Source organism: Oryzias latipes, chromosome 23 (assembly GCF_053564925.1).
Source record: "Oryzias latipes strain Hd-rR chromosome 23, Olatipes_Hd-rR_3.1".
Classification (NCBI taxonomy): Eukaryota; Metazoa; Chordata; class Actinopteri; order Beloniformes; family Adrianichthyidae; genus Oryzias; species Oryzias latipes.
The window spans coordinates 11,009,765-11,015,764 of NC_136259.1; the positions used below are offsets into that span (position 1 = coordinate 11,009,765).

At 38.8% G+C, this 6,000-nt stretch overlaps 2 long non-coding RNA genes across 2 annotated transcripts; one reads left to right on the plus strand and one right to left on the minus strand.

Moving 5' to 3' along the window:
• Window positions 1-2,755: 2,755 nt before the first annotated feature.
• LOC144989401 (uncharacterized) lies at window positions 2,756-3,725 on the minus strand. The gene is made up of 2 exons (XR_013653543.1): window positions 3,573-3,725; window positions 2,756-3,045 (listed from the first exon to the last, which is right to left on the minus strand). It is a non-coding gene; the product is annotated as an uncharacterized LOC144989401 (long non-coding RNA).
• Window positions 3,726-3,776: 51 nt separating this feature from the next.
• LOC144989400 (uncharacterized) lies at window positions 3,777-5,751 on the plus strand. The gene is made up of 4 exons (XR_013653542.1): window positions 3,777-3,987; window positions 4,070-4,162; window positions 4,341-4,393; window positions 5,295-5,751. It is a non-coding gene; the product is annotated as an uncharacterized LOC144989400 (long non-coding RNA).
• The last annotated feature ends 249 nt before the right edge of the window (window positions 5,752-6,000 follow it).

The window sequence follows — 6,000 nt, forward strand, 5'->3', positions numbered from 1 at the left end:
AACACATACTGGGAGATCAGAAAAAGTTAAAGCTGCAGTTAATGACATTATCAATAAACAAACACAATTTCAAATACAAAGGCTACGACTTGAAAGATTTAGAAACTCGAATAGATCTGGCAAATTTCTAGCTAATCAGCTTAAAATTAATAGAGAAAAATCAACAATCACTTCTATTATGGACCAAACAGGAAATGTCACTCACTCAACTAACTCAAAATTAATAACACATTTGAAAACTTTTACAAAAACTTGTACACATCACAGATCAATCCGTCAGAGCGAAGTATTGACTCATTTCTTAATAATGTAAACCTACCCAGGTTAAATGAAGATCAAATCACAAATTTAGACTCTCCGCTCTCGTTGTCTGAACTTCATGAAGCTCTGTTACTTATGCCTAATGGCAAAGCACCAGGGCCTGACGGCTTTGCTGCTGAGTTTTATAAAGAATTCTGGGAACAGCTGGCACCAACGTTTTATAAAACGGTCATATTTATCAATGGTAGCCAATCAATGCCACCTAACATGAACTCAGCCAACATAATCCTTCTTCTAAAACCAGATAAATATCCTACAAGCCCTTCAAGCTATCGCCCCATTTCTTTAATCAATGCAGATGTAAAAATTATCTGCAAAACACTAGCACAGAGAATAGAAAAAAATCACTCCTCACATAATTCACTTCGAACAAACTGGATTTGTTAAAGGCAGACACTCGGATGACAATCTCCGCAGACATGTCAATATAATAAACTTTTCCACCATTAAAAACCAGGAAATGACCATACTATCGATGGATGCTGAAAAAGCTTTTGACAGAGTAACCTGGAAATTCCTGATTGCTGCCCTCCATAAGTTTGGGTTTGGAGAATCATTCCTCAATAGGATTAAAATATTATATCACAACCCCAATGCATCAATTAGAACTAATAAACAGACTTCCAACAGGATTTTTCTCGGAAGAGAAACAAGACAGGGTTGCCCACTCTCCCCCTTCTCTTTTTGCTATATTTATTGAGCCTCTTACGGTGGCCCAGAAGGGTCACAACACAACACATTTACTTTACACACAACACATCAACTTAACACACAACACATTAACTTAACACACAACACGTTAACTCACAACACAACACAATAACTCACAACACAACACAATAACTCACAACACAACACAATAACTCACAACACAACACAATAACTCACAACACAATAACTCACAACACAACACATTAACTCACAACACAACACAATATCTCACAACACAACACAATATCTCACAACACAACACAATATCTCACAACACAACACATTAACTCATGGCCCAGAAGGGTCACAATACAACGCATTAACTCACAACGGAAGTAAAGCAGCAATGGAAGTGCTTTTATTCTGAAATTTCCACTGGGCTGAGCGGCTAACTACCTAACAGAGAGTAACGTCACAGTGAGCTGTGGAGGGAGCATGATTTTTCTACAAGAGAAGCTAGCAGAAGTGTTGCCAGAAACTCATTACGGTTCTTCTTCCTCTAAACACACAATATGAACGCACACTCCTCCCTCCGCTCTCACACCCCTCTCTGTCCTGCACGCGCGCTCCTCTCATCTCCTTTCTTCCACTCCCTCCTCTCACACACGAACGTGCTGTCCCCAACACACACAGACACACACACTCCGCAACACTAGACACCAAGAATGTGGAGAGATGGGGTTTAGTATCTTGGAGAGTTGTACTTGGTAATGATGTTTCCATCTTTGAGATCATCCCAGAGAAAGTCTCTGCTTCAACTCCTGCAGTGAAAGCTGCATCTAAATCTGACACCGTGTTTGCATCTCTCTGACAGAGTTTGAAGCCAAAGCCCCTCCTCTGCCTCTTTACCTGCTTTTCCTCTCTGCCTGTTTACCTGTTCACATCCTCTGCAGGCAGCTGAGAGTTGTTTCCCCCCGCGCTTCTCCAGTGTATCCTACACAGAGAGCGCAAAATACTGTCATCATAGGTTGACACGATAGTCGGGGCGCTCCGGCCTAGCACACGGAAGAAAGAGCCGCATATTGCGGGGATAGAGCGGGTAAAGAAAATGAATAGAAGGCCGGTCCACTGAAGAAATATTCAATACGGTCCTCCTTTTATTAGATCAGGAGAAAGAATACACAGCTTTTGTTGAGTTTTTCCCCCCTACTCGACTGATTTAGCACCCGATCCAATGATTTTTCAAAATAAAAGATAGTTCAGACTAATAAAAGGATTGATAAACACAGACACCGCTCCATGTAGCGATCGGACCATAACTTTAGCTGGTCTATCTCCTCCTACACGCAGCCGCAGTGTCAGGCTTTAAAGAACACAATTTCTGAGAGGCACACCCCCAACAACAGGTTAGATGACAGAGCCCCTTAAGAGTCTGCCTGGTGCGTTTACTGAGCTTCAGTACATAGAAGTTCAACAGCCACACGGCCTCACGTAGTCCGCTATTATATATTCATGAGGGGAAAATAAACCCGCCGAACCGACCCTAAAACCGCCCAAATTATGCAAACCCGGCCAAAGCCATTTTTGCCCGCAAATTTAGAACCAAAACCGCCCAATCTGGCAACACTGCTGCCATCTTCTCTTGTAGAAAAATCATGCTCCCTCCACAGCTCACTGTGACGTTACTTTCCGTTATGTAGCGCTTTCTTAGCTTGCTCTGACCTACAGAAGATTTGTTCGACTCATGGAGCCCAGAGTGTGGATAGAAGACGCAACACAGGGATGAAGCAATCAATTGACTGTATTAAAACAAAGAAAACAAATAAAATAATTTGAGACAGTGGAGAAAGGAGTGTCCAGGGATCCAGAAGGATATTTTTCCAGTCTTTGGTTTTCAAAGTTCCTTTTTCCTTTGGGTATGGCGTCTTTTGCGAAGTTCCTTTTTCCTAGGTTCGTAAATCAAGTTTTTCATTGAGAGTTCATGGGTAGCTCGCCATGCACCATTTCTGTATGGTGCAGATCAAAATGTTGTTCCAATCAAGGATAGAAGTAGGGGTGGAAAAAAAACCTGACCTAAACAAGGTCAAGCAAATGATAGATTAGACACATTATTTACAACACATACTATTTACAAGACATTATTATTTACAACACATACTATTTACAACAAGTACAGTAGTCAACTGTATGTCATTGTAAGAAAAATAATCAAATAAGGTCCTAACAAAATTCGTAGGAACCTTTCAAATTCCAGGCCTATAAATTAATGGGCTTCAATGGGTTCCAATGGTTTCAAAAATAAAGTGCATTTTTAATCATTTAGCTTTAGCATTCATCAATTCAGTATAAATCAGGAGAAAAAACAATAATGATATTAATGAATGAATTCAAAACCAAAATGGCCGACCAAAACGGAAACAAGTTGAAAAGTCCTAAAACTGAAAATTATTAACTGAAATATTTCCAATTTCAAGAGAAAAAAAAAAGACTGATCAAAAATCTGTATGTTGTAGCCACACTAGCATGGCATTTCTGTGAGGTAGAAAGCCTTTGAAATACTGATGTACTGCTATGTGTGTGACCCGATCGCATAAACTCACCGAAGAGTAGTTAGTTCAAGGTGTGGTTGTTCGAAGAACTAGTCCAGTAAGATGTTACAGAGTTTTGTTTCAAGTTTAGATAGCCGACAGCTATAGGAGATGCAGCCAGCCACAGCAGACCAGCAACAGCCAGAGCATGGATGACAGGAAGTGGCTATGTGACCCGCATGTTAATATAGGGAACTGGCCCCACCAAAATAAGAGCGCTCAGGTGTTTCAAATCTGGTAATGCAAGTGGGGCACTGATCCGGGTTACAGTTAGGTAGTTAGCCGCTCAGCCCAGTGGAAATTTCAGAATAAATGCACTTCCATTGCTGCTTTACTTCCGTTGTGAGTTAAAGTGGTGGTGGTGGCGGTGAAACCCCAAACGCCTGCGGACTGTGCGGGCAGGTCAGCTTCGCTCAAGTAACTTCAGGTTTTTTGACCATGGCACCATAGTAATAATATGTATGTTAAAAAAGTGTTTGCTGCTTGTCATATTTCTGTTTTCCTTTTAGACTTTAACAGGAAGTCAGAACCAGAGGAGCATCAGACTTTGAATGCCCATAAGCAACTACGTTGGACAACTACAGGACACCTGGCCATACAGGGTAATATTACAAAAACTGTTCACATCATTTGTAATATATGTACTTATAAAATAAAGAAATATCAATCTACATCCTTGAGTTAATAAGGACTTGAAAAACACATAGATAATTTAATTTGTCACAAAATTTTGTTGGGTGGTCGTTTGGTTTCATTTAAGTTTTAATTTGTATGTTTCAGGCGCCACAACATGAGATGGATGTGGAGAAGTGAAGATGATCAATGACCATGAGGTATCTTATGATCATCATGACCATATATCAATGGTTGTCTAGCCTTGTAATATGGCTTTTTACTTGTGATATTTTATTGAAGGTAAAATATTCTTTACACTTGTGATTTTTAAAACAGAAAATAGGTGCATATTTTTTATATTAGACTTTTAACTGATTTCTTATATGCATTTTATTCTCTTACCCTTTTTTAAATTATCTTTAGCTGTTGATGAATTATGTTATGTTATTTTAGGAGCATTATTGTATTTCAGTTATACCTTTTTTTACTTATTTGATCCCTCAGTTTTTATTTATTTTTATTTATTTTTTGGCTCCAGTGTTTTTCTACCTTTGGACCTTTCACACTGGGAATAGTTGTGGTCTACCATCACAGTTGCTGTCCCATTAACAGCTCCTGCCTGGTGACTAGAGGGCTCTGCACCACTGTGTGCCCGTGCCAGGATTGTGGGTGTTGACCTTTCTTTGTGGTATATTGTGATAGACAGCAGTAATAACCACCGCCACCAATAGATGGTGCTGTCGGCCTGTATATGCCATGAGGAGTTTCAGAGTAAAGTACATGTAAATGCTCTTGCACCGAAAGCTGTGTCCCTGTCGTCTGTCCTAATTAAGAGACCCGCGCTGATAGCACCCACGCTAAGGTAACTCGGAGCAACATCATATAAAGTCACAACACTCTTGGCGTGCATGGCCCCCAAACATGTCTTTGTCTCAGGGTCAGCCCCTGTGAACAATGTTGTGTAACTTGAAATAAAAAATTGTCATATGAATATTGTTTAAATTACACTAAATTGAGTATACTTCTTTTTATCTTAACATTTTTTCCTCTCTTAGCTGTTTGTTTTTATTGGAATCTGTTCTTAATTATTTCTAATTACAGCTTCTTTATTTTTCTCAGGATGTCAGCCGAGAAGCAGTGAAAGAGGACTGAAGATATCGCTTCAAGATTGTCGTGGTCCATCCCAATGTAACCCACCAGGACAACCAAGACCTTGTGTTTGAGTCATCATCATTGAGGGCCCAGAAGTTCTGGAGGACCGCAGAAGTGTGACAAACGCTTGCCTTCCATTCATGGCTGTCATCTACACGTATGCTGTCAATTTAAGCTACCTGATGAAATTGAAATGTGCATTTGAATTTATTATTAAAAATTATTTTTAAATTTTACACTGCTTTACTTTTGCGGTTGATACTGATCTTTGTACTTCCTTCTTGCATCTTCTAGACTTATGTATATTTGGACTGTTTGGAAATTTGCTAACAAGACATTCTATGGCCGTGTCTGTGTGACATGTTATGTAGATGTTTTATCTGTGCAACTTCTAATGTTAAATAAATAAATTTACATGTCTTTCAAATACTCCTTAAATAATCCCTTAATATTCCTTAATATTCCTTGAGCTGCATGTATGTGTTTTGGGAAAATATAGAATTATATTTAATAGAATAGTAAAAATATGCAATTCAATTATTATTAACTAAAATATCATTTATAAATATTACTTAATAATTAAATAGAATATAACAAAGTAAAAATGAGTAAGATCCACAAACAAACATCAGCAACATTTACTTAGGTTTTGTAATTAAATGCAACAATCTGA